Source organism: Mchenga conophoros, linkage group LG15 (assembly GCF_057382185.1).
Source record: "Mchenga conophoros isolate Kocher_MC1m ecotype Shallow Benthic linkage group LG15, M_conophoros_male_GT1.1, whole genome shotgun sequence".
Classification (NCBI taxonomy): domain Eukaryota; kingdom Metazoa; phylum Chordata; class Actinopteri; order Cichliformes; family Cichlidae; genus Mchenga; species Mchenga conophoros.
This window is the reverse complement of record NC_140540.1, coordinates 12561720-12589428: the sequence shown is the minus strand read 5'-3', so window position 1 is coordinate 12589428 and position 27709 is coordinate 12561720. Positions and strand designations below refer to the sequence as shown.

Below are 27709 nucleotides of genomic sequence, written 5' to 3'. Positions count from 1 at the left end.
AGATAACACAGTGAAACCATACAAAGGGTAGGAAGCTCTACCAAACATCAAACAGATCTTCAAGTTAGGATGTATCTACAATAAAACCTCCCCCAGCACAGAGTGGCTGGAGAGGTGGTCAGAATCAAAGGAATGGCTTTGATCCTACTGCTTAAACTAAGACTGTACAAATTTAAGAAACACAATGGCAACATTCAACAATTAGACTTAACAGCCTATGGACCGGAAAAAGACAATTTCGTGTCAAACTCAAAGTGGATGCGGCCACCGAGGACGGGTATTGTCACCCGCCCGCGGTGTTCTCTATTGGAGCGGATAGAGGCTTCCTGGTTTATGCAGGGCAGCCTCAAGCATGCAGGAAATGTGGTAGCACTGGGCATAATGCAGACAATTGTGAACAAATGAGGTGCAGGAGTTGTGGAAAAATTGGCCACATAACAAGAGACTGCAAGGAGCCTAGAAGGTGTCATTTATGTGACTCGGATGCGCATATGGCAAGAGACTGTACTAAGCCCAGGTCATATTCGGAGGCGGCTAAGTTTGGAATCGAGGTTGAACATCACAGAGAAGCGGACATAGAAACTGATACTGGAGAAAAAGCACAGGAGGTGCCACCAGCTGCCGAAAATCAGACTAATGAGGAGAAAGCTGGGAGTATGGAAGACGGAGTGGAACAGAGAAAGGAGAAACGATTTGTGAACAGGATGCCGAGAAGCAAGGTGAGGACGGTCAGATATGGGAAGTGGTAGCTAAGCCACGGAGAAAAACTGCCAAGAGACGGAGGAAGGTGAGTTCGGACGCTTCTTCAGAAGAGACTAAGATGAAAGGTAAGGAGGGCAGAGAGGAGCGGACTGAGGAGGTGGGGAATGAGGAGGGGTACGTCCTGAGAGGAACACAGACTGAATGTATGCATACTCTTACAAGTGACTTAACAAGCGATGGGGACATAGAAGAGGAGGCCGAAAGTGAAGAAAAGTCAGAAGATTCCTTTATAAAAAAACTTATTGGCACATGTTAATATGGACAGTTAAAGTTGGTATTTTTATTTTTATTTTTCTTTGTTGTTGTCTCTGGATCTTAAGTTTAAATATGTCCCCATGGTTTTGTTTTTGTATTTCCTTTTTGTTGTTGGGATATGGGGAAAATTCGAATAATTACGTTAAACTTAAGGGGGCTTAAAAATGCCCGAAAGAGACAAATGGTTTATGAATTTTTATTATTTTATAATTTTGATGTTTGTTTATTGCAAGAAGTACATTTAAAGGATGAAGGGAATGTTGCTGTTTTCACGGAGGAATGGAGAGGAGGAGAATCTGCGTGTATAGGGGGGGTACATGGGACAGGGGTTGGAGTGTTATGTGGAAATAAAAGTATACAGATAAAGGAAAGTTATACGATAATACAGGGAAGGGTGATGGTCGTAGATGTGGAAAAAAGCGGGATGCAAAGTCGGATAATAAATGTGTACGCACAGGTGGATCCAAAGTTGAGAAGAGAACTTTTTTTAAAAATGGATACCTGTTTCATGACAAGAAAGAATATTATAGTGGGAGGGGATTTTAATTGTTCTTTGGAGAAGGAAAAATCTTCCCTCCCTTTTAAGACATTCATAAAAAAATATGGTTTGATAGATGTAATGGCCAAATTACAGGGGAAACGAGTTGAGTATACATGGAAGAATACAAGAGGGGTGAAAAGTAGATTGGATTATATATTGGTAGACAAAAAGTGTAAAATAAAGCGAGGGAAAATAATACCGGCACTGTTCACGGATCATCAAGCTGTAGAGGCGGAATTGGAGATAGAAGGAACGGAATTTGGAAAGGGATATTGGAAATTAAATAATGAAGTACTTACGGAAAAAGATTATAGGGAAAAATTCTTAGAGCTCTTCCCGTTATGGGCAGAGATGAAAAATCTATATATGAAGAAATTAGATTGGTGGGAGGATGTAAAAAATAAAATTAAAAAATTCACAGTGGATTACTGTACGGAGAGGTCAAAATCAGGAAAAGAAGAATTTTGTACGCTACAGAAAGAGATAGAACATACTTATGTAAAACAAAACGAGGGAAAAAATAAAAATATGGACGAGAAAATAGAAAATTTAAAATTGAAGCAAGAAGAATTACTTGAGAGGAAGGCAAGGGCTGAAATATATAAAATAAAGCAGGAGGAGTACGAGGAAAATGAGAAATGTTCAGCTTTCTTTTTTTAAAAAATGAAAAGTAGGGATAAAAGAGGGGTTATAACGAAATTAGAGAAGGATGGGAAAATGATCGAGGGGAGGGAAAATATGTTAAAAGTGGTGAAAGAATATTATGAGGATTTGTTTAGGAAAGAAAAACTAGAGGGAGAGAAGGGGGATTTCTTCTTAAAGAAAATAAAGAAGAGATTAGCGGGAGAAGAAAGGGATAGGCTAGAAGGAGAAGTGACAATAGATGAGGCATATAACGTGATAAAGGGAATGAAGGCAAATAAAGTGCCGGGAATAGATGGCCTAACAAAGGAATTTTATGAGACGTTTTGGGGAGTGGTGGGGATACATTTGTTGGGGGTTTTTAAGGAAATCATGGAGGGAGAGGTGATGACAGAGAGTATGAAGATGGGCGTGGTTTCTATATTATTTAAGAAAGGTAATCCACATCAACTCGATAATTATAGACCTCTAACCATGTTATGTGTGGACTACAAGATTTTGAGCAAGATACTCGCAAATAGACTCGTAGGAGTAATGTCACACATAGTGGAGAAGGATCAAACGTGTGGGGTCCAGGGGAGGCAAATTACTTGGAACGTACAATTACATAGGGATATACTTACATATGTAAGAGATAGAAATATAGCAGCAATTTGTGTTAGTTTGGATCAGCAAAAGGCGTTCGATAGGGTAGATCATGATTTTTTGTGGAGGGTAATGGAGGAAATGGGGTTAGGAGAGGCTTTTATAAAAAGGGTAAAAATATTATACAAGGGCATAAACTCAAAAATTAAATTAAATGGTTTTCTTACAGAAAAAGTGTACCAAACAAGAGGTTTGAGACAAGGGTGTCCATTATCTGTCGTACTTTACGTGCTTTATGTCGAACCTTTGGCCTGTGCAATAAGGGAGAGCCAAATAGTGAAAGGGATAATGATGCCAAGGGGGGAAAGCTTAAAAATATCGCAATATGCAGACGATACGATATTATATCTGGCAGATGATGACAGCTTAAGGGAAGTGATAGAAATTTTAAAAGCTTACGAAAAAGCGACGGGATCGAAAATAAATAAAGAGAAAACAAAGTACAAATATTTGGGGATATGGGAGGGTAGAAAAGACAACATTTGTGAATTCACTTTGTGTGAAGGTCCTATGGACATTTTAGGAATTTCATTTGGAAATAAGGAAGGTGATGCTTTTTGTAATTGGAAAGAGAAGATGAATGCGGTGGATAAAAAAATTAGGCCTATGGAAAGCAAGAAAACTTACAATATCGGGGAAAGTTTTGGTCATAAAGAGCGAGGTAGTGCCGAAACTATTACATCTGGCCTATGTGTTTCCGATGCCTCAGATTTATAGAGTACAAATAACGAGGGGGATATTCAAATTCATATGGGGGGGTTATGAGTATGTAAAAAGAGTACACATGTATCAAGAAATTGCAGATGGTGGGAAAGGGGTACCGAACGTTCCTTTAAAGTTGGATACAATATTTTATGCAAATGTTTGTACATTATTGAAAAAGACTTATATGCATAAATGCCAAATATTGTTATGGTTTTGGTTAGCGATACCATACCGGTTTTTGATTGGGTGGGAAAATAAAGGTCCCAAAGCAGAGTCTAGACCAGAATATTTGCAGAGGATGGTTAGATGGGGGAAGAAACATTCGGAATGTAAAGAGGTGGATACAGTATTAAATCATAAACTTTTATACAAAAAACTGGTATGGAAAGTTAATCACAATCAGGTAACGGTGAGCCCGGAAGTGTGGGAACTTGCACAGGACAAGAGTTTCAAAAATGTTTTAAAGGACTTTAACTGGATGCACTTACATAAAAGGCTACCAGTGAGGGTCACAATGCATGCACATAATTTGGGGAAACAAAAAAAGTGTCCAAGGGAAAATTGTGTAGAAGAAGAAACAATTGAACATGTACTATGGGGATGTGAATACGCTAAAAAGGTATGGGAAGGGGTAAAGGGGAAGTACAAAGGGTTGGAGATGGTGACGTATGAAGAAATCACTTTTTTTAGGGCTAAGGGCAAAACAAATGAGAGACATAAAATACGTTGTATGTTGTTGTCAATTATTAAGCTTAAATTATGGAAGGCAAGACAGGGCTGCATAACGGGGGGATTTAAATGGGGGGAAATTGGGACGATTAAGGCTATAGAGAAGGAATTTGAAGGGATATATTGGTACGAACTACAAAAATGGGGAAGCGATACGATTAAGGATAGATGGAAAGATTATTTTTTGAAAGTACCCAAAAGGAGGTGGTAGATAAAGGGTAAGGGGTAAAGTGGGGAGGGGGAGATAAGGAGTAATATGATAAGTTATTTGAAAATGTTACTTTGTATGGGGAAAGATGAAAATAGGATTTTTTTTTTTTTTTTTTTTTTTTTTTTGTGTTATGAACGAATGTTGGGAGAAAAGTGAATGTAACCTTATCATTTTAAAGGAAAAGGTAAAATGTTGGAATTGTTGTGGAAAGAAAATAAAAAGAAGGAAAAAAAAAATCTGTTCTTATCAGTTTAATATCTGATACGTCCCCTACCCGGGGACCATATATTAAATTGATTTTTGGAGCAGGGAGATGGAATAGGGGCTTGCTCCGTCCACTCCACGCATCGACCTGGTATTGCAGTATTTCTAGGAACGGTGCACCCCCTGAAGCTGTGAAAAACAAATGGCATTTGACTCAACAGTTTGTGCAAAGAAATTTCTTATACGCTAGATATATGCGTGCGTCTGAATATCTGGACATTGTCTTCGTGTAATCTTCCAAGGTTAGTCAGACTGAAATCTTGCGACTTAATATTTGTGAATGACTTACATTTAACTATTACCAGAATTACTAAATCCTGCCACTTGGACTGACACGTGGCTGGACACACACTTTCTATGGGAAATCAAAAAAATATGTCGTTTTCAACTGCAGTTACACTATTCTGGCTCCAATCCTGCAGTTACCTCTGTTGTCCACTAGAGACCAATAGAAGTCTTTAAAAACCGGAGGCTGCCATCTACAAGGACTCATGTTGATTATAGGTTTAACTCTTCTCTTTCTCTACATACTGCAGCTTTCTGTCCTCTGTGGCTGTAAATTACATCGTTTGAAAAAAAGAAAAACACCACACAATTTTTTCTTGGCTTTTTAGCTAAAATCACCTGTATTGTCTGTTGTTTCCATTTGTGGATGGTTAATAGTGCAGAAGATTGTTTTTCTGTTTTCAGGATTACATGAAAACATTTTGGAACAGATCATTTTTGTATATAATAAATCTTAGGATAGTATTGGTTTTGATGATTTATAAAACAGCTGTGTGCCGTAGCCCTGGTAGTGTGGATCCTTAGTGTGTAAAGAGTAGATACCTCATGTAATATGTGTGAATGAAAATCCATGGACTTTATAAGAGTCCTCCATTTATGGCTATGATCCTAACAAACAAGATTAATACGTTTCTTTCTCCTAGCAATCTTCCTGTTTCCTAAAGGAACACGCATGCACAATATATATGCATCAGGATGGCCGAGTGGTTAAGGCGTTGGACTTAAGCTCCAATGAGCGCATGCTCTCGTGGGTTCAAACCCCACTCCTGGTATAATTTGGAGCCTCATGACTGGTAAACTGAAATGTATCTATGGGAGCAACAATGATCAATAGGAGTTTTTAGGAATTTGCTGTGAGCAATATCCCCCCACCCAGTCACCCCCAAAAAAGCTGGGATGAAAGACAAATGAGAGGTCTGTGCCAAGGTCGCCCCCTCTCAGTCTTACTGTACATGTTATATGTAGAACCGTTGGCTTGTGCAATTAGGGAAAGCCCAGACATAACAGGAATACAGTTACCGGGAGGAGAAAAATTTAACAGTATGTAATTATCATATTATGAAAACAATTATAACGCCAAGAAAGTTATAAAAATGAATTGAAGACGCTCCGTCTCAACGACCGCTGATTGGACTGCAGGCGACCACGTGATTTTGAATCTCATTAACCGGCATGCGCTGACCGGCGTTTCAGAAACTAAAGTGTCGTCATATATGTGGCGCCGTTTAAAAACTGAAACATGCCGACCATAGTTATATTGTGATGTTTCGGAGGTAAAACGTCAGTAAAACATCGACCTGTCCTCTACCATTTGTTAGAAGGCGACTGTGTTCTTCATTGTAACCATGAGTTAGAGTTGCAGTAAGCAGAATGAGTCGTTTCTGTCGTGCGATATGTGGGTATCGCTTCTCGGCCTTTTGGCTAAGATCAAGTGTAGTATCTGTTCTTATCAGTGATAAGGCGAGAAGCAATGCAGGATGGCGGCATCATCGGCCAACTTCTATGAGAGGAATGCATGGATGCAAGGTACAAGAAATACTTTGAGATTCGAGCTGATGGAGAAAGATGAGGAAATCCATGACAGAATTAATTTTGGACGGAGGATCCTATACGAGGCTTTAAAGATACAGCCTGAGGAAATTTACTGCCTTCAGCAGAGCACGGCAAGTAAACATTACGATGTAACCTTTTGCACGGGAGAATGCGCGGAGGAGGTGAGAAGGAAGTGTATTGGAGAAGAAAACGAAGAATTGAGAAAATACATGGTAACCCCTATGTACAGAAATGATTATAGGATCCTAACTGTTCATATGTACAACCCATGGGTTTCTGAAGAGACTATTAAGTATTTCTTGGGAAGGTACGTTACAGTACTACCAGGAGTGCGGAAAATAAAGGATGGCTTAGGCCTATGGACCGGAAAAAGACAATTTCGAGTCAAATTAAATGTGGATATGGCCACCGAAGACGGGTATTGCCACCCGCCCGCGGTGTTCTCTATTGGAGCGGATAGGGGCTTCCTAGTGTATGCCGGGCAGCCCCAAGCGTGCAGAAAATGTGGTAGCACCGGACACAATGCGGACAGTTGCGAACAAATGAGGTGCAGGAGTTGCGGAAAGATAGGCCATATAACAAAAGACTGCAAGGAGCCTAGAAAATGTCACTTGTGTGATTCGGAGACGCACATGGCAAGAGACTGTACTAGGCCAAGGTCATATTCTGAAGCGGCAAAATCTGGAACTAAAGACGGATATCATAGAAAAACGGACACAGAAACTGATACTGAAAGGAGAGCACAGGAGGCGCCAACGGCTGCCGAAGATCAGACTAATGAGGAGAGAGATGGGAGCAAGGAAGGTGGAGCAGAGCAGAGAAAGGAGGAGGGAGGAAATCCACGCGAACTGGATGCCGAGAGAGAGAAACAAGGGGAGGACGGACAGGTGTGGGAAGTAGTAGCGAAGCCTCGGAGAAAATCAGCTAAGAGGCGGAGAAAGGTGAGCTCGGGCGCTTCTTCAGAAGAGACTAAAATGAAAAGTAGAGAGGACAGAGAGGAACGGACCGAGGAGGTGGAAAATGTGGAGGGACATGTTCTGAGAGGTACACAGACTGAATGTATGCACACGCCTTTAAGTGACTTAACTAGTGATGGGGATACGGGGGAAGAGGCCGAAAGTGAAGAAAAGTCGGAAGATTCCTTTATAAAAAACTTGCTGGCGCAAGTTAATATGGAGAGTTAAAAATGGGGATTTCGGAATAAAAGAAGATTTTTTAGGTTACTTAATGCAGTTATTTAATTTTTTCCTCCGGACTTTAATTATAAACGTATTCCCATGGTTTTGTTTGGTAATGATTTGGTTTTGTTGTTAAGATATGGGAAAATTCCGAATAATTACTTTAAATGTAAGGGGGCTTAAAAACGCCCGAAAGAGGAAAATGGTTTATGAATTTTTGTTACATTATAATTTTGATGTTTGCCTACTGCAAGAAGTACATCTAAAGGATGAGGGGGATATTGACCTTTTTACGGAGGAATGGAGAGGAGGTGAATCGGCTTGGAGTATAGGGGGGGTACACGGGACTGGGGTCGGAGTGTTATGTGGAAACAAAAGTATAAGGATAAAGGAAAGTTACACGTTAATACAGGGAAGGGTGATGGTTGTAGATGTGGAAAAAAGTGGAATGCAAAACCGGATAATAAACGTGTACGCACATGTGGATCCAAAGTTGAGAAGAGAACTACTCTTAAAAATGGATACCTGTTTTATGACAAAAAAAAATATTCTGGTGGGAGGGGATTTCAACTGCACCTTGGAGAAGGAAAAATCCTCCCTCCCCTTCAAGACTTTCATAAAAAAATATGGTTTGATAGATGCAATGGCTACACTACAGGGGAAACAAGTGGGGCACACATGGAAGAATACAAGAGGGGTGGAAAGTAGATTAGATTATATATTGGTAGACAAAAAGTGCAAAATAAAGCAAGGAAAACTAATACCGGCACTGTTCACGGATCATCAAATGGTAGAGGTGGAAGTGGAGATAAAAGGAACAGATTATGGAAAAGGTTACTGGAAACTAAATAATGAAGTACTTATGGAAAAAGAATACAAGAAAAAATTTGCAGAGCTCTTCCCCTTATGGGCAGAGACGGAGAAGTTATACATGAATAAACTGGACTGGTGGGAGGATGTAAAAAATAAAATAAAAAAGTTCACAGTGGATTATTGTACGGAAAGGTCAAGAGCTAGGAATGAGGAATTCCGCACGCTGCAAAAAGAAATAGAATATACTTACGCACTACAAACAAAAGAAAAAAATAAAAATAAGGACGAGAAAATAGAAATTTTAAGATCGAAACAGGAAGAATTACTTGAGAGGAAGGCAAGGGCTGAAACATATAAATTAAAACAGGAGGAGTATGAGGAGAACGAGAAATGTTCCGCTTTTTTCTTCAAAAAGATGAAAAGTAGGGAAAAAAGGGGAGTCATAACAAAATTGGAGAAGGATGGGAAAATGACGGAAGGGAGAGAAGATATGTTAAAGGTGGCGAAGGAATATTATGAGGAGCTGTTCAGCAAAGAAAATCTAGAGGGAGGGAAAGGGGATTTCTTCTTGAAGAAAATAAAGAAGAGACTAACGGGAGAAGAAAGGGAAAGGCTAGAGGGGGAAGTGACAATAGAGGAGGCATATAAAGTAATAAAAGGAATGAAGGCAAATAAAGTGCCGGGAATAGATGGTTTAACAAAGGAATTTTACGAAACCCTTTGGGGGGTGGTGGGGATACATTTGGTGGGAGTTTTTAAGGAAATCATGGAGGGAGAGGCGATGACAGAGAGTATGAAGATGGGTGTGGTTTCCGTATTATTTAAGAAAGGCAACCCACATCAACTTGATAACTATAGACCGTTAACCATGTTATGTGTGGATTATAAGATCTTGAGTAGGATATTTGCAAATAGACTTGCAGGAGTAATGTCGCACATAGTGGAGAAGGATCAAACGTGTGGGGTACGGGGGAGGCAAATTACCTGGAATGTGCAACTACACAGAGATATACTTACATATGTGAGGGATAGAAACTTGGCAGCAATATGTGTGAGCTTGGATCAGCAAAAGGCCTTTGATAGGGTAGATCACGAATTTTTGTGGAGGGCAATGGAGTATATGGGGCTGGGAGGGACCTTTATAAAATGGGTAAAGAATTTATATAAGGGCATAAACTCGAAAATAAAATTAAATGGATTTCTTACAGAAAAGGTGTATCAAACAAGGGGTTTGAGACAAGGATGTCCATTATCTGTTGTGCTTTATGTACTTTATGTTGAACCTTTGGCCTGTGCAATAAGGGAAAGCCAAAGAGTGAAAGGGATAATGATGCCACGGGGGGAATGTTTAAAAATATCACAATACGCGGACGACACGATATTATATTTGGCAGATGATGATAGTCTAAGGGATGTGATAGAAATTTTAAATGCTTATGAAAAAGCGACGGGATCTAGGATAAATAAAGAGAAGACAAAGTATAAATATTTGGGGATATGGGAGGGTAGAAGAGATAACATCTGTGATTTTACTTTGTGTGAAGGTCCAATGGATATTTTAGGAATCTCTTTTGGAAACAAGGAAGGCGATGAGCTTTGTAATTGGAGAGAAAAGATGAACGCGGTGGAAAAGAAGTTGGGTCTTTGGAAAGTAAGAAAATTATCAATCTCGGGGAAAGTTTTGGTTATAAAGAGTGAGGTAGTGCCGAAATTACTACATTTGGCCTACGTGTTCCCGATGCCACAGATATATAGAGCACAAATAATGAGGGGGATATTTAAATTCATATGGGGGGGTTACGAGTATGTAAAAAGACTACAAATGTATCAAGAAATAGAAGATGGTGGGAAGGGGGTACCAAATGTCCCGTTGAAGTTAGATACAATGTTTTATACAAATGTGTGTACATTATTGAAACAGACTTATGTGCATAAATGTCAAATATTGCTATGGTTTTTGGTTGGCGATACCATACCGTTTTTTGATAGGGTGGGAAAATAAGGGACCTAAGGCGGAGTTTAGACCAAAATATTTTCAGAGGATGGTGGGATGGGGAAAGAAACATCCGGAATGCAAAGAGGTGGATACAGTATTAAACCATAAACTTCTATACAAGAAAATGGTACGGAAAGCCAACCAAAATCAGGTACCGGTGAGTCCAGAAGTGTGGAAACTCACACAGGATAAGAGTTTTAAAAATGTCATAAAGGATTTTAATTGGATGCATTTACATAAAAGGCTACCCGTGAGGGTTACTATGTACGCACATAATTTGGGAAAACAGAAAAAGTGTCCGAGGGACAATTGTGTAAAAGAAGAAACAATTGAACATGTACTATGGGGATGCGAATACGCAAAAAAGGTATGGGAAGGGGTAAAGGGGAAGTATAAAGGTTTGGGGACGGTGACTTATGAAGAGATCACCTTCTTTGGGACTAAAGGTACAGAAAAAGAGAGATATAAAATACGTTGCATGTTGTTATCAATTGTTAAACTTAAGTTGTGGAGGGCAAGACAGAGTTGTATAATGGGGGGATACAAAGAGGGGGAAATTGGGACGATCAAGGCTATAGAAAGGGAATTTGAAAAGATATATTGGCATGAACTACAAAAATGGGGAATAGACACAATTAAGGACAGATGGAAAGATTTCTCTCCTTTTTTTGCTCTGAAGGTACCCAAAAGGTGGTGGTAGGTAAAGTGTAAGGAAAGGAGGAAGGGAAAAGGAGTAATGATAAGCTATACGTCAAATGAAAATGTCATATGAAAATGTTAATCAGTTTGTCATGAACGAATGTGGGGAAAAATGGAAATGTAAACTTGTCATTGTAAAGGAAATGGTAAAATGTTTTTGAATGATTGTGGAAAGAAAATAAAAAAAAGGAAAAAAAAAAAAAATCTGTTCTTATCAGCAGATGATACGATATTATATCTGGCAGATGATGATAGCTTAAGGGAAGTGATAGAAATTTTAAAAGCTTACGAAAAAGCGACGGGATCGAAAATAAATAAAGAGAAAACAAAGTACAAATATTTGGGGATATGGGAGGGTAGAAAAGACAACATTTGTGAATTCACTTTGTGTGAAGGTCCTATGGACATTTTAGGAATTTCATTTGGAAATAAGGAAGGTGATGCTTTCTGTAATTGGAAAGAGAAGATGAATGCGGTGGATAAAAAATTAGGCCTATGGAAAGCAAGAAAACTTACAATATCGGGGAAAGTTTTGGTCATAAAGAGCGAGGTAGTGCCGAAACTATTACATTTGGCCTATGTGTTTCCGATGCCTCAGATTTATAGAGTACAAATAACGAGGGGGATATTCAAATTCATATGGGGGGGTTATGAGTATGTAAAAAGAGTACACATGTATCAAGAAATTGCAGATGGTGGGAAAGGGGTACCGAACGTTCCTTTAAAGTTGGATACAATATTTTATGCAAATGTTTGTACATTATTGAAAAAGACTTATATGCATAAATGCCAAATATTGTTATGGTTTTGGTTAGCGATACCATACCGGTTTTTGATTGGGTGGGAAAATAAAGGTCCCAAAGCAGAGTCTAGACCAGAATATTTGCAGAGGATGGTTAGATGGGGGAAGAAACATTCGGAATGTAAAGAGGTGGATACAGTATTAAATCATAAACTTTTATACAAAAAACTGGTATGGAAAGTTAATCACAATCAGGTAACGGTGAGCCCGGAAGTGTGGGAACTTGCACAGGACAAGAGTTTCAAAAATGTTTTAAAGGACTTTAACTGGATGCACTTACATAAAAGGCTACCAGTGAGGGTCACAATGCATGCACATAATTTGGGGAAACAAAAAAAGTGTCCAAGGGAAAATTGTGTAGAAGAAGAAACAATTGAACATGTACTATGGGGATGTGAATACGCTAAAAAGGTATGGGAAGGGGTAAAGGGGAAGTACAAAGGGTTGGGGATGGTGACGTATGAAGAAATCACTTTTTTTAGGGCTAAGGGCAAAACAAATGAGAGACATAAAATACGTTGTATGTTGTTGTCAATTATTAAGCTTAAATTATGGAAGGCAAGACAGGGCTGCATAACGGGGGGATTTAAATGGGGGGAAATTGGGACGATTAAGGCTATAGAGAAGGAATTTGAAGGGATATATTGGTACGAACTACAAAAATGGGGAATCGATACGATTAAGGATAGATGGAAAGATTATTTTTTGAAAGTACCCAAAAGGAGGTGGTAGATAAAGGGTAAGGGGTAAAGTGGGGAGGGGGAGATAAGGAGTAATATGATAAGTTATTTGAAAATGTTACTTTGTATGGGGAAAGATGAAAATAGGAAACTTTTTTTTTTTTTTTTTTTTTTTTGTGATATGAACGAATGTTGGGAGAAAAGTGAATGTAACCTTATCATTTTAAAGGAAAAGGTAAAATGTTGGAATTGTTGTGGAAAGAAAATAAAAAGAAGGAAAAAAAAATCTGTTCTTATCAGTTTAATATCTGATACGTCCCCTACCCGGGGACCATATATTAAATTGATTTTTGGAGCAGGGAGATGGAATAGGGGCTTGCTCCGTCCACTCCACGCATCGACCTGGTATTGCAGTATTTCTAGGAACGGTGCACCCCCTGAAGCTGTGAAAAACAAATGGCATTTGACTCAACAGTTTGTGCAAAGAATTTTCTTATACGCTAGATATATGTGTGCGTCTGCATATCTGGACATTGTCTTCGTGTAATCTTCCAAGGTTAGTCAGACTGAAATGTTGCGACTTAATATTTGTGAATGACTTACATTTAACTATTACCAGAATTACTAAATCCTGCCACTTGGACTGACACGTGGCTGGACACACACTTTCTATGGGAAATCAAAAAAATATGTCGTTTTGAACTGCAGTTACACTATTCTGGCTCGAATCCTGCAGTTACCTCTGTTGTCCACTAGAGACCAATAGAAGTCTTTAAAAACCGGAGGCTGCCATCTACAAGGACTCATGTTGATTATAGGTTTAACTCTTCTCTTTCTCTACATACTGCAGCTTTCTGTCCTCTGTGGCTGTAAATTACATCGTTTGAAAAAAAAAACCCACACAATTTTTTCTTGGCTTTTTAGCTAAAATCACCTGTATTGTCTGTTGTTTCCATTTGTGGATGGTTAATAGTGCAGAAGATTGTTTTTCTGTTTTCAGGATTACATGAAAACATTTTGGAACAGATCATTTTTGTATATAATAAATCTTAGGATAGTATTGGTTTTGATGATTTATAAAACAGCTGTGTGCCGTAGCCCTGGTAGTGTGGATCCTTAGTGTGTAAAGAGTAGATACCTCATGTAATATGTGTGAAGAAAAAAAAAAAAAAAAAAAAAATCTGTTCTTATCAGTTTAATATCTGATACGTCCCCTACCCGGGGACCATATATTAAATTGATTTTTGGAGCAGGGAGATGGAATAGGGGCTTGCTCCGTCCACTCCACGCATCGACCTGGTATTGCAGTATTTCTAGGAACGGTGCACCCCCTGAAGCTGTGAAAAACAAATGGCATTTGACTCAACAGTTTGTGCAAAGAATTTTTTTTATACGCTAGATATATGTGTGCGTCTGCATATCTGGACATTGTCTTCGTGTAATCTTCCAAGGTTAGTCAGACTGAAATGTTGCGACTTAATATTTGTGAATGACTTACATTTAACTATTACCAGAATTACTAAATCCTGCCACTTGGACTGACACGTGGCTGGACACACACTTTCTATGGGAAATCAAAAAAATATGTCGTTTTCAACTGCAGTTACACTATTCTGGCTCCAATCCTGCAGTTACCTCTGTTGTCCACTAGAGACCAATAGAAGTCTTTAAAAACCGGAGGCTGCCATCTACAAGGACTCATGTTGATTATAGGTTTAACTCTTCTCTTTCTCTACATACTGCAGCTTTCTGTCCTCTGTGGCTGTAAATTACATCGTTTGAAAAAAAAAAACCCCACACAATTTTTTCTTGGCTTTTTAGCTAAAATCACCTGTATTGTCTGTTGTTTCCATTTGTGGATGGTTAATAGTGCAGAAGATTGTTTTTCTGTTTTCAGGATTACATGAAAACATTTTGGAACAGATCATTTTTGTATATAATAAATCTTAGGATAGTATTGGTTTTGATGATTTATAAAACAGCTGTGTGCCGTAGCCCTGGTAGTGTGGATCCTTAGTGTGTAAAGAGTAGATACCTCATGTAATATGTGTGAATGAAAATCCATGGACTTTATAAGAGTCCTCCATTTATGGCTATGATCCTAACAAACAAGATTAATACGTTTCTTTCTCCTAGCAATCTTCCTGTTTCCTAAAGGAACACGCATGCACAATATATACGCATCAGGATGGCCGAGTGGTTAAGGCGTTGGACTTAAGCTCCAATGAGCGCATGCTCTCGTGGGTTCAAACCCCACTCCTGGTATAATTTGGAGCCTCATGACTGGTAAACTGAAATGTATCTATGGGAGCAACAATGATCAATAGGAGGTTTTTAGGAATTTGCTGTGAGCAATATCCCCCCACCCAGTCACCCCCAAAAAAGCTGGGATGAAAGACAAATGAGAGGTCTGTGCCAAGGTCGCCCCCTCTCAGTCTTACTGTACATGTTATATGTAGAACCGTTGGCTTGTGCAATTAGGGAAAGCCCAGACATAACAGGAATACAGTTACCGGGAGGAGAAACATTAAAAATTTAACAGTATGTAATTATCATATTATGAAAACAATTATAACGCCAAGAAAGTTATAAAAATGAATTGAAGACGCTCCGTCCCAACGACCGCTGATTGGACTGCAGGCGACCACGTGATTTTGAATCTCATTAACCGGCATGCGCTGACCGGCGTTTCAGAAACTAAAGTGTCGTCATATATGTGGCGCCGTTTAAAAACTGAAACATGCCGACCATAGTTATATTGTGATGTTTCGGAGGTAAAACGTCAGTAAAACATCGACCTGTCCTCTACCATTTGTTAGAAGGCGACTGTGTTCTTCATTGTAACCATGAGTTAGAGTTGCAGTAAGCAGAATGAGTCGTTTCTGTCGTGCGATATGTGGGTATCGCTTCTCGGCCTTTTGGCTAAGATCAAGTGTAGTATCTGTTCTTATCAGTTTAATATCTGATACGTCCCCTACCCGGGGACCATATATTAAATTGATTTTTGGAGCAGGGAGATGGAATAGGGGCTTGCTCCGTCCACTCCACGCATCGACCTGGTATTGCAGTATTTCTAGGAACGGTGCACTCCCTCAAGCTGTGAAAAACAAATGGCATTTGACTCAACAGTTTGTGCAAAGAAATTTCTTATACGCTAGATATATGCGTGCGTCTGCATATCTGGACATTGTCTTCGTGTAATCTTCCAAGGTTAGTCAGACTGAAATCTTGCGACTTAATATTTGTGAATGACTTACATTTAACTATTACCAGAATTACTAAATCCTGCCACTTGGACTGACACGTGGCTGGACACACACTTTCTATGGGAAATCAAAAAAATATGTCGTTTTGAACTGCAGTTACACTATTCTGGCTCCAATCCTGCAGTTACCTCTGTTGTCCACTAGAGACCAATAGAAGTCTTTAAAAACCGGAGGCTGCCATCTACAAGGACTCATGTTGATTATAGGTTTAACTCTTCTCTTTCTCTACATACTGCAGCTTTCTGTCCTCTGTGGCTGTAAATTACATCGTTTGAAAAAAAGAAAAACACCACACAATTTTTTCTTGGCTTTTTAGCTAAAATCACCTGTATTGTCTGTTGTTTCCATTTGTGGATGGTTAATAGTGCAGAAGATTGTTTTTCTGTTTTCAGGATTACATGAAAACATTTTGGAACAGATCATTTTTGTATATAATAAATCTTAGGATAGTATTGGTTTTGATGATTTATAAAACAGCTGTGTGCCGTAGCCCTGGTAGTGTGGATCCTTAGTGTGTAAAGAGTAGATACCTCATGTAATATGTGTGAAGAAAAAAAAAAAAAATCTGTTCTTATCAGTTTAATATCTGATACGTCCCCTACCCGGGGACCATATATTAAATTGATTTTTGGAGCAGGGAGATGGAATAGGGGCTTGCTCCGTCCACTCCACGCATCGACCTGGTATTGCAGTATTTCTAGGAACGGTGCACCCCCTGAAGCTGTGAAAAACAAATGGCATTTGACTCAACAGTTTGTGCAAAGAATTTTCTTATACGCTAGATATATGCGTGCGTCTGCATATCTGGACATTGTCTTCGTGTAATCTTCCAAGGTTAGTCAGACTGAAATCTTGCGACTTAATATTTGTGAATGACTTACATTTAACTATTACCAGAATTACTAAATCCTGCCACTTGGACTGACACGTGGCTGGACACACACTTTCTATGGGAAATCAAAAAAATATGTCGTTTTCAACTGCAGTTACACTATTCTGGCTCCAATCCTGCAGTTACCTCTGTTGTCCACTAGAGACCAATAGAAGTCTTTAAAAACCGGAGGCTGCCATCTACAAGGACTCATGTTGATTATAGGTTTAACTCTTCTCTTTCTCTACATACTGCAGCTTTCTGTCCTCTGTGGCTGTAAATTACATCGTTTGAAAAAAAAAAAAACCCACACAATTTTTTCTTGGCTTTTTAGCTAAAATCACCTGTATTGTCTGTTGTTTCCATTTGTGGATGGTTAATAGTGCAGAAGATTGTTTTTCTGTTTTCAGGATTACATGAAAACATTTTGGAACAGATCATTTTTGTATATAATAAATCTTAGGATAGTATTGGTTTTGATGATTTATAAAACAGCTGTGTGCCGTAGCCCTGGTAGTGTGGATCCTTAGTGTGTAAAGAGTAGATACCTCATGTAATATGTGTGAATGAAAATCCATGGACTTTATAAGAGTCCTCCATTTATGGCTATGATCCTAACAAACAAGATTAATACGTTTCTTTCTCCTAGCAATCTTCCTGTTTCCTAAAGGAACACGCATGCACAATATATACGCATCAGGATGGCCGAGTGGTTAAGGCGTTGGACTTAAGCTCCAATGAGCGCATGCTCTCGTGGGTTCAAACCCCACTCCTGGTATAATTTGGAGCCTCATGACTGGTAAACTGAAATGTATCTATGGGAGCAACAATGATCAATAGGAGGTTTTTAGGAATTTGCTGTGAGCAATATCCCCCCACCCAGTCACCCCCAAAAAAGCTGGGATGAAAGACAAATGAGAGGTCTGTGCCAAGGTCGCCCCCTCTCAGTCTTACTGTACATGTTATATGTAGAACCGTTGGCTTGTGCAATTAGGGAAAGCCCAGACATAACAGGAATACAGTTACCGGGAGGAGAAACATTAAAAATTTAACAGTATGTAATTATCATATTATGAAAACAATTATAACGCCAAGAAAGTTATAAAAATGAATTGAAGACGCTCCGTCCCAACGACCGCTGATTGGACTGCAGGCGACCACGTGATTTTGAATCTCATTAACCGGCATGCGCTGACCGGCGTTTCAGAAACTAAAGTGTCGTCATATATGTGGCGCCGTTTAAAAACTGAAACATGCCGACCATAGTTATATTGTGATGTTTCGGAGGTAAAACGTCAGTAAAACATCGACCTGTCCTCTACCATTTGTTAGAAGGCGACTGTGTTCTTCATTGTAACCATGAGTTAGAGTTGCAGTAAGCAGAATGAGTCGTTTCTGTCGTGCGATATGTGGGTATCGCTTCTCGGCCTTTTGGCTAAGATCAAGTGTAGTATCTGTTCTTATCAGTTTAATATCTGATACGTCCCCTACCCGGGGACCATATATTAAATTGATTTTTGGAGCAGGGAGATGGAATAGGGGCTTGCTCCGTCCACTCCACGCATCGACCTGGTATTGCAGTATTTCTAGGAACGGTGCACTCCCTCAAGCTGTGAAAAACAAATGGCATTTGACTCAACAGTTTGTGCAAAGAAATTTCTTATACGCTAGATATATGCGTGCGTCTGCATATCTGGACATTGTCTTCGTGTAATCTTCCAAGGTTAGTCAGACTGAAATCTTGCGACTTAATATTTGTGAATGACTTACATTTAACTATTACCAGAATTACTAAATCCTGCCACTTGGACTGACACGTGGCTGGACACACACTTTCTATGGGAAATCAAAAAAATATGTCGTTTTCAACTGCAGTTACACTATTCTGGCTCCAATCCTGCAGTTACCTCTGTTGTCCACTAGAGACCAATAGAAGTCTTTAAAAACCGGAGGCTGCCATCTACAAGGACTCATGTTGATTATAGGTTTAACTCTTCTCTTTCTCTACATACTGCAGCTTTCTGTCCTCTGTGGCTGTAAATTACATCGTTTGAAAAAAAGAAAAACACCACACAATTTTTTCTTGGCTTTTTAGCTAAAATCACCTGTATTGTCTGTTGTTTCCATTTGTGGATGGTTAATAGTGCAGAAGATTGTTTTTCTGTTTTCAGGATTACATGAAAACATTTTGGAACAGATCATTTTTGTATATAATAAATCTTAGGATAGTATTGGTTTTGATGATTTATAAAACAGCTGTGTGCCGTAGCCCTGGTAGTGTGGATCCTTAGTGTGTAAAGAGTAGATACCTCATGTAATATGTGTGAAGAAAAAAAAAAAAAAATCTGTTCTTATCAGTTTAATATCTGATACGTCCCCTACCCGGGGACCATATATTAAATTGATTTTTGGAGCAGGGAGATGGAATAGGGGCTTGCTCCGTCCACTCCACGCATCGACCTGGTATTGCAGTATTTCTAGGAACGGTGCACCCCCTGAAGCTGTGAAAAACAAATGGCATTTGACTCAACAGTTTGTGCAAAGAATTTTCTTATACGCTAGATATATGCGTGCGTCTGCATATCTGGACATTGTCTTCGTGTAATCTTCCAAGGTTAGTCAGACTGAAATCTTGCGACTTAATATTTGTGAATGACTTACATTTAACTATTACCAGAATTACTAAATCCTGCCACTTGGACTGACACGTGGCTGGACACACACTTTCTATGGGAAATCAAAAAAATATGTCGTTTTCAACTGCAGTTACACTATTCTGGCTCCAATCCTGCAGTTACCTCTGTTGTCCACTAGAGACCAATAGAAGTCTTTAAAAACCGGAGGCTGCCATCTACAAGGACTCATGTTGATTATAGGTTTAACTCTTCTCTTTCTCTACATACTGCAGCTTTCTGTCCTCTGTGGCTGTAAATTACATCGTTTGAAAAAAAAAAAAACCCACACAATTTTTTCTTGGCTTTTTAGCTAAAATCACCTGTATTGTCTGTTGTTTCCATTTGTGGATGGTTAATAGTGCAGAAGATTGTTTTTCTGTTTTCAGGATTACATGAAAACATTTTGGAACAGATCATTTTTGTATATAATAAATCTTAGGATAGTATTGGTTTTGATGATTTATAAAACAGCTGTGTGCCGTAGCCCTGGTAGTGTGGATCCTTAGTGTGTAAAGAGTAGATACCTCATGTAATATGTGTGAATGAAAATCCATGGACTTTATAAGAGTCCTCCATTTATGGCTATGATCCTAACAAACAAGATTAATACGTTTCTTTCTCCTAGCAATCTTCCTGTTTCCTAAAGGAACACGCATGCACAATATATATGCATCAGGATGGCCGAGTGGTTAAGGCGTTGGACTTAAGCTCCAATGAGCGCATGCTCTCGTGGGTTCAAACCCCACTCCTGGTATAATTTGGAGCCTCATGACTGGTAAACTGAAATGTATCTATGGGAGCAACAATGATCAATAGGAGGTTTTTAGGAATTTGCTGTGAGCAATATCCCCCCACCCAGTCACCCCCAAAAAAGCTGGGATGAAAGACAAATGAGAGGTCTGTGCCAAGGTCGCCCCCTCTCAGTCTTACTGTACATGTTATATGTAGAACCGTTGGCTTGTGCAATTAGGGAAAGCCCAGACATAACAGGAATACAGTTACCGGGAGGAGAAACATTAAAAATTTAACAGTATGTAATTATCATATTATGAAAACAATTATAACGCCAAGAAAGTTATAAAAATGAATTGAAGACGCTCCGTCTCAACGACCGCTGATTGGACTGCAGGCGACCACGTGATTTTGAATCTCATTAACCGGCATGCGCTGACCGGCGTTTCAGAAACTAAAGTGTCGTCATATATGTGGCGCCGTTTAAAAACTGAAACATGCCGACCATAGTTATATTGTGATGTTTCGGAGGTAAAACGTCAGTAAAACATCGACCTGTCCTCTACCATTTGTTAGAAGGCGACTGTGTTCTTCATTGTAACCATGAGTTAGAGTTGCAGTAAGCAGAATGAGTCGTTTCTGTCGTGCGATATGTGGGTATCGCTTCTCGGCCTTTTGGCTAAGATCAAGTGTAGTATCTGTTCTTATCAGTTTAATATCTGATACGTCCCCTACCCGGGGACCATATATTAAATTGATTTTTGGAGCAGGGAGATGGAATAGGGGCTTGCTCCGTCCACTCCACGCATCGACCTGGTATTGCAGTATTTCTAGGAACGGTGCACCCCCTGAAGCTGTGAAAAACAAATGGCATTTGACTCAACAGTTTGTGCAAAGAATTTTCTTATACGCTAGATATATGTGTGCGTCTGCATATCTGGACATTGTCTTCGTGTAATCTTCCAAGGTTAGTCAGACTGAAATCTTGCGACTTAATATTTGTGAATGACTTACATTTAACTATTACCAGAATTACTAAATCCTGCCACTTGGACTGACACGTGGCTGGACACACACTTTCTATGGGAAATCAAAAAAATATGTCGTTTTCAACTGCAGTTACACTATTCTGGCTCCAATCCTGCAGTTACCTCTGTTGTCCACTAGAGACCAATAGAAGTCTTTAAAAACCGGAGGCTGCCATCTACAAGGACTCATGTTGATTATAGGTTTAACTCTTCTCTTTCTCTACATACTGCAGCTTTCTGTCCTCTGTGGCTGTAAATTACATCGTTTGAAAAAAAAAACCCACACAATTTTTTCTTGGCTTTTTAGCTAAAATCACCTGTATTGTCTGTTGTTTCCATTTGTGGATGGTTAATAGTGCAGAAGATTGTTTTTCTGTTTTCAGGATTACATGAAAACATTTTGGAACAGATCATTTTTGTATATAATAAAAAAGAAAAAAAAAATCTGTTCTTATCAGTTTAATGTCTGATACGTCCCCTACCCGGGGACCATATATTAAATTGATTTTTGGAGCAGGGAGATGAAATAGGGGCTTGCTCCGTCCACTCCACGCATCGACCTGGTATTGCAGTATTTCTAGGAACGGTGCACCCCCTGAAACTGTGAAAAACAAATGTCATTTGACTCAACAGTTTGTGCAAAGAAATTTCTTATACGCTAGATATATGCGTGCGTCTGCATATCTGGACATTGTCTTCGTGTAATCTTCCAAGGTTAGTCAGACTGAAATGTTGCGACTTAATATTTGTGAATGACTTACATTTAACTATTACCAGAATTACTAAATCCTGCCACTTGGACTGACACGTGGCTGGACACACACTTTCTATGGGAAATCAAAAAAATATGTCGTTTTCAACTGCAGTTACACTATTCTGGCTCCAATCCTGCAGTTACCTCTGTTGTCCACTAGAGACCAATAGAAGTCTTTAAAAACCGGAGGCTGCCATCTACAAGGACTCATGTTGATTATAGGTTTAACTCTTCTCTTTCTCTACATACTGCAGCTTTCTGTCCTCTGTGGCTGTAAATTACATCGTTTGAAAAAAAAAAACCCCACACAATTTTTTGTGTGGGGTATACATGGAGGAATACAAGGGGGGTACAGAGTAGGTTGGACTATATTTTGATAGATAAAAAGTGTAAAATTAAAGGGGGAAAAACGATTCCGGTTCTACTCACGGATCACCAGGCGGTAGAGGTGGATTTGGAGATAGAAGGGATGGAATACGGGAAGGGATATTGGAAATTAAATAATGAGGTGTTAAAGGAAAAAGATTATAGGGATAAATTTTTAGAGATCTTCCCTTTATGGGTGAAAGTAAAAGAACTTTATGGAAAAAAAGGGGATTGGTGGGAGGATGTAAAATGCAAGATAAAAAAATTTACGATAGAATATTGTACAGATAGATCTAAACGTAGAAAAGAAGAATTTAATATGTTACAAAAAGAGATAGAACATATTTATGTTATACAAAAGGAGGGGAAGGAAAAAAATGTAGATTTGAAAATTGAAGACTTAAAGGTGAGGCAAGAAGAGTTATTAGAGAGGAAGGCAAGAGCAGAAACATATAAATTAAAACAGAAAGAGTATGAGGAAGATGAAAGGTGTTCCGCATATTTTTTTAAAAAGATGAAAAGTAGGGATAAAAGGGGGGTTATAGAGAAATTGGAAAAGGATGGGAAGGAGATTATAGGGAGGGAAAGCATGTTGGGGGTAGTAAAAGAATATTACGAGGATTTATTTAGAAAAGAAAAAGTAGGGACAGAAAAAAGAGATGTTCTTTTGGGGTCATTAAAGAGGAGATTAGTAGAGGAAGATAGGGAGTTTCTGGAAAGGGAAATAACGATGGAAGAGGCATATAAGGTGGTAAAGGGAATGAAGGTAAATAGGGTACCAGGAATAGATGGATTAACGAAAGAATTTTATGAGGTATTTTGGGGAGTGATAGGGTTACATTTGTTGGAGGTCTTTAAAGAAATATTAGAGGGGGAAGAGATGGCGGAGAGTATGAGGACGGGTGTGATTTCGTTATTATTTAAGAAAGGGAATCCTCATTTACTTGATAATTATAGACCGCTCACTATGTTATGTGTAGATTATAAGATTTTAAGTAAGATAATTGCAAATAGATTGGTAGGGGTAATGTCGGATATAGTGGGAAGTGATCAAACGTGTGGGGTGAAGGGGAGACAAATTTCATGGAATATACAATTACATAGAGACATACTTGCATATGTAAAGGATAGAAAAATGGCGGCAATCTGTGTAAGTTTAGACCAACAAAAGGCATTTGATAGGCTAGATTACGAAATTTTGTGGGAGGTAATGACTAAGATGGGCTTGGGAAAACAATTTATAAGGTGGGTGAGGATCCTTTATAAAGAGATATATTCAAAAATCAAATTGAACGGGTTCCTCACGGAAAAAGTTCATCAAGCGAGGGGGTTGAGACAAGGGTGCCCGTTATCGGTGGTACTCTATGTATTATATGTTGAACCATTGGCTTGTGCGATTCGGGAGAATAAAAGAGTGAGGGGGATAATGATGCCGGGGGGGGGAATGTTTGAAAATATCTCAATATGCGGATGATACTATACTATATTTAGCGGACGACGACAGTTTAAGAGAAGTTGTGGAAATATTAAAAATATATGAAGAAGTTACAGGATCAAAAATAAATAAGGAAAAGACAAAATATAAGTACTTGGGGACGTGGGAAGGTAGAAGGGAAAATATTTGTGATTATACTTTGTGTGAAGGTCCTATGGACATTCTAGGAATTTCTTTTGGGAATAAGGAGGGCGATGCTATTTGGAACTGGAAGGGGAAGATGGCAGAGGTGGAAAGGAAATTACGACTATGGAAAATGAGGAAGCTTACAATTACTGGGAAGGTGTTAGTGATAAAGAGTGAGGTGGTGCCGAAATTATTGTATCTAGGCTATGTGTTCCCGATGCCACAAGTATTTAGAGCACAAATAATGAGGGGAATATTTAACTTTATATGGGGAGGTTACGAGTACGTAAAGAGAGTACAAATGTATCAGGAGGTTGCCGATGGGGGAAAAGGGGTACCGAACATTCCGTTAAAGTTAGATACGATTTTTTATGCGAATGTGTGTACGCTGTTAAAGAAGCCATATATTCATAAATGTCAGATATTGTTATGGTTCTGGTTAGCTATTCCATACCGGTTTTTAATTGGGTGGGAAAATCAGGGGCCGAAGGCAGAGACAAGACCAGAATACTTTCAGAGGATGGTTAAGTGGGGAAAGAGACATATAGAGTGCAGGGAGGTGGATACAATACAAAATCATAAACTTCTGTATAAAAAACTGGTGAGGAATGCTAACTACAACCAGGGGATAGTGAGTTCGGAAGTTTGGGAATACGCACAGGATAAGAGTTATAAGAATGTTTTGAAAGATTTTAATTGGATGCACCTACATAGGAAATTACCTGTAAGGACTACGATGTATGCACATAATTTGGGGAAGTTAAAAGAATGTCCGAGGGATAATTGCACAGAGGAAGAAACGATTGAACACGTCCTATGGGGGTGCAAATATGCAAAAAAGGTATGGGCTGGAATGAAGAGGAGGTATAAGGGACTAGAGGCTTTGACATATGAGGAAATAACTTATCTTAGGCCTAAGGATAAAAAGAAGGAGGAAAATAAAATACGTTGTATGTTGTTATCAATTATAAAACTTAAGATATGGAGGGCAAGACAGGGGTATATAAGGGGGGGGTATGAATGGAAAGAGATGGGAACAATAAAGGATATAGAGAGGGAATTTGAGGGGATATATCGGCATGAATTACAAAGATGGGGAATAGACACGATTAAGGACAGGTGGAAGGATTATTATGAATGATGTAAAAGATGTTTTTGGTGAAATATGAAAAGTATTCAATGGAATGTTGAGCAAATGGAAATGTAAGATGGTGTTGTAAGTAAAAAAAAAAAAAAAAAATCTGTTGAAAAAAAAAAAAAAAAAAAAAAATCTGTTCTTATCAGTTACAAGGCGAGAAGCAATGCAGGATGGCGGCGGCGTCGGCCAATTTTCATGAGAGAAATACATGGATGCAAGGTACAAGAAATACTTTGAGATTAGAGTTGATGGAGAAAGAGGACGAGATTCATGACAGAATTAACTTCGGACGAAGGATCCTTTACGAGGCTTTAAAGATAAAGCCTGAGGAAATCTACTGCCTCCAGCAGAGTACGGCAAGTAAACATTATGATGTAACCTTTTGCACGGGAGAATGTGCGGAGGAGGTGAGAAGGAGATTTCACGGAGAAGAAAACGAAGAACTAAAGAAATATACGGTAACTCCTTTGTACAGAAATGATTATAGGATTTTAACGATCCATATGTATAACCCTTGGGTTTCGGAAGAGACAATTAAGTACTTCTTAGGAAGGTACGTCACAGTACTACCAGGAGTGCGCAAAATAAAGGATGGCTTAGGACTATGGACCGGAAAAAGACAATTCCGAGTCAAATTAAATGTGGATACGTCTACCGAGGACGGATATTGCCATCCACCCGCGGTATTCTCCATAGGAGCAGATAGGGGTTTCCTAGTGTATGCTGGGCAGCCCCAAGCGTGCAGAAAATGTGGCAGTACCGGACATAATGCGGACAGGTGTGAACAAATGAGGTGCAGGAGTTGCGGGAAGATAGGCCACATAACTAAAGACTGTAAGGAACCTAGAAAATGTCATTTGTGCGATTCAGAGACCCATATGGCAAGAGACTGTACTAGGCCAAGGTCATATTCTGAAGCGGCAGGAAATGAACATTACAGAAAATCGGATGCAGAAGCTGATATCGGAAAAAGAACACAGGAGGCGTCAACGGCTGCCGAAGATCACCTTAACGAGGAGAGAGCTGGGAGCAAGGAAGGCGGAGTAGAGCAGAGGAATAAGGAGGAAGGAACATTACGTGAATCGGACGCCGAGAGAGAGAAACAAGCAGAGGACGGACAGGTGTGGGCAGTAGTAGCGAAGCCGCGGAGAAAATCAGCAAAGAGGCGGAGAAAGGTGAGCTCAGGTGCTTCTCCAGAAGAGACAAAAACGGAAAATAAAGAGGATAGGGAGGAACGGATCGAGCAGGTGGAAAATACGGAGGGACATGTTTTGAGGGGTACACAGACTGAATGCATGCATACCCCCTTAAGTGACTTCACTAGTGATGGGGATACGGGGGAAGAGGCTGAAAGCGAAGAAAAATCGGAAGATTCCTTTATTAAGAACTTATTGGCGCAGGTTAATATGAAGAGTTAAAAATGGGGATACTGAAATAAAACTCCTATGGTTTTGATTTGTTTTGGTTTTGTTTTTGAGACCTTTTTTTTTTTCTTTGATTTATGTTTTAAGACATGGGAAACTTTCGAATAATAACATTAAATGTAAGGGGACTTAGGAATGCTCGGAAAAGAAAAATGGTTTATGAATTTTTGTTGTATTATAATTTTGATGTCTGCTTGTTGCAGGAAGTACATTTAAAAGATGAGGGGGATGTTGACCTCTTTACGAAGGAATGGAGAGGAGGTGAATCGGTCTGGAGTATAGGGGGAGTACATGGGACTGGGGTAGGAGTGTTATGTGGGAATAAAAGTATACGAATAAAGGACAGTTATACTTTAATACAGGGAAGGGTTATGGTTGTAGATGTGGAAAAAAGTGGGACACAAAACCGTATAATAAATGTGTATGCATATGTGGATCCCAAATTAAGAAGAGAACTTCTTTCAAAAATGGACACTTGTTTTATGACAAGGAAAAATATTTTTGTGGGAGGGGATTTCAACTGTTCACTGGAGAAAATAAAAACTTCGCTCCCTTTTAAGACCTTTATAAAAAAATACGGTTTAATAGATGTAATGGCCACACTACAAGGGAAAAGAGTGGGGTACACATGGAAGAACACAAGAGGGATGGAAAGTAGATTAGATTACATCTTGATAGAGAAAAAGTGTAAAATAAAACAAGGGAAAATAATACCGGCTTTGTTCACAGATCATCAAATGATAGTGGTGGATTTGGAGATAGAAGGAATAGATTATGGAAAAGGATACTGGAAACTGAATAACGAAGTACTTATGGAAAAAGAATATAAGGAAAGGTTTGCAGAGCTCTTCCCTTTATGGGAGGAGATGGAAAGCTTATATATAAATAAACTGGATTGGTGGGAGGATGTAAAAAACAAAATAAAAAAGTTCACGGTGGATTATTGTACGGAAAGGTCCAGCGTAAGGAAAGAGGAATTTCGTATATTGCAAAAAGAAATAGAATATACTTATACACTACAAAATGAAAAAGGAAACAACAAAAACATGGACGAGAAAATGGAAAGTTTAAGA

General features: G+C 39.1%; 11 non-coding genes and 3 pseudogenes across 11 annotated transcripts; all 14 read left to right on the top strand.

Annotated features, from left to right (window-relative positions):
* The first annotated feature begins 4654 nt into the window (after positions 1–4654).
* LOC146557959 (U2 spliceosomal RNA) lies at positions 4655–4879 on the top strand (annotated as a pseudogene).
* An 850-nt stretch (positions 4880–5729) lies between these two features.
* Positions 5730–5812, top strand: trnal-uaa (transfer RNA leucine (anticodon UAA)). Its single transcript has one exon. It is a non-coding gene; the product is annotated as a tRNA-Leu (tRNA).
* Positions 5813–6441: 629 nt separating this feature from the next.
* On the top strand, positions 6442–6582 carry LOC146557957 (U2 spliceosomal RNA; annotated as a pseudogene).
* Positions 6583–12976: 6394 nt separating this feature from the next.
* LOC146557956 (U2 spliceosomal RNA) lies at positions 12977–13200 on the top strand (annotated as a pseudogene).
* Positions 13201–13895: 695 nt separating this feature from the next.
* Positions 13896–14094, top strand: LOC146557955 (U2 spliceosomal RNA). The gene has a single exon (XR_014888790.1). It is a non-coding gene; the product is annotated as a U2 spliceosomal RNA (small nuclear RNA).
* Positions 14095–14943: 849 nt separating this feature from the next.
* trnal-uaa (transfer RNA leucine (anticodon UAA)) lies at positions 14944–15026 on the top strand. The gene has a single exon. It is a non-coding gene; the product is annotated as a tRNA-Leu (tRNA).
* A 637-nt stretch (positions 15027–15663) lies between these two features.
* On the top strand, positions 15664–15854 carry LOC146557953 (U2 spliceosomal RNA). The gene has a single exon (XR_014888838.1). It is a non-coding gene; the product is annotated as a U2 spliceosomal RNA (small nuclear RNA).
* A 699-nt stretch (positions 15855–16553) lies between these two features.
* On the top strand, positions 16554–16744 carry LOC146557952 (U2 spliceosomal RNA). The gene has a single exon (XR_014888778.1). It is a non-coding gene; the product is annotated as a U2 spliceosomal RNA (small nuclear RNA).
* Positions 16745–17593: 849 nt separating this feature from the next.
* On the top strand, positions 17594–17676 carry trnal-uaa (transfer RNA leucine (anticodon UAA)). The gene has a single exon. It is a non-coding gene; the product is annotated as a tRNA-Leu (tRNA).
* A 637-nt stretch (positions 17677–18313) lies between these two features.
* Positions 18314–18504, top strand: LOC146557950 (U2 spliceosomal RNA). The gene has a single exon (XR_014888837.1). It is a non-coding gene; the product is annotated as a U2 spliceosomal RNA (small nuclear RNA).
* Positions 18505–19203: 699 nt separating this feature from the next.
* LOC146557949 (U2 spliceosomal RNA) lies at positions 19204–19395 on the top strand. The gene has a single exon (XR_014888785.1). It is a non-coding gene; the product is annotated as a U2 spliceosomal RNA (small nuclear RNA).
* Positions 19396–20244: 849 nt separating this feature from the next.
* On the top strand, positions 20245–20327 carry trnal-uaa (transfer RNA leucine (anticodon UAA)). The gene has a single exon. It is a non-coding gene; the product is annotated as a tRNA-Leu (tRNA).
* A 637-nt stretch (positions 20328–20964) lies between these two features.
* On the top strand, positions 20965–21155 carry LOC146557947 (U2 spliceosomal RNA). Its single transcript, XR_014888834.1, has one exon. It is a non-coding gene; the product is annotated as a U2 spliceosomal RNA (small nuclear RNA).
* Positions 21156–21742: 587 nt separating this feature from the next.
* Positions 21743–21930, top strand: LOC146557946 (U2 spliceosomal RNA). Its single transcript, XR_014888841.1, has one exon. It is a non-coding gene; the product is annotated as a U2 spliceosomal RNA (small nuclear RNA).
* Positions 21931–27709: the final 5779 nt, after the last annotated feature.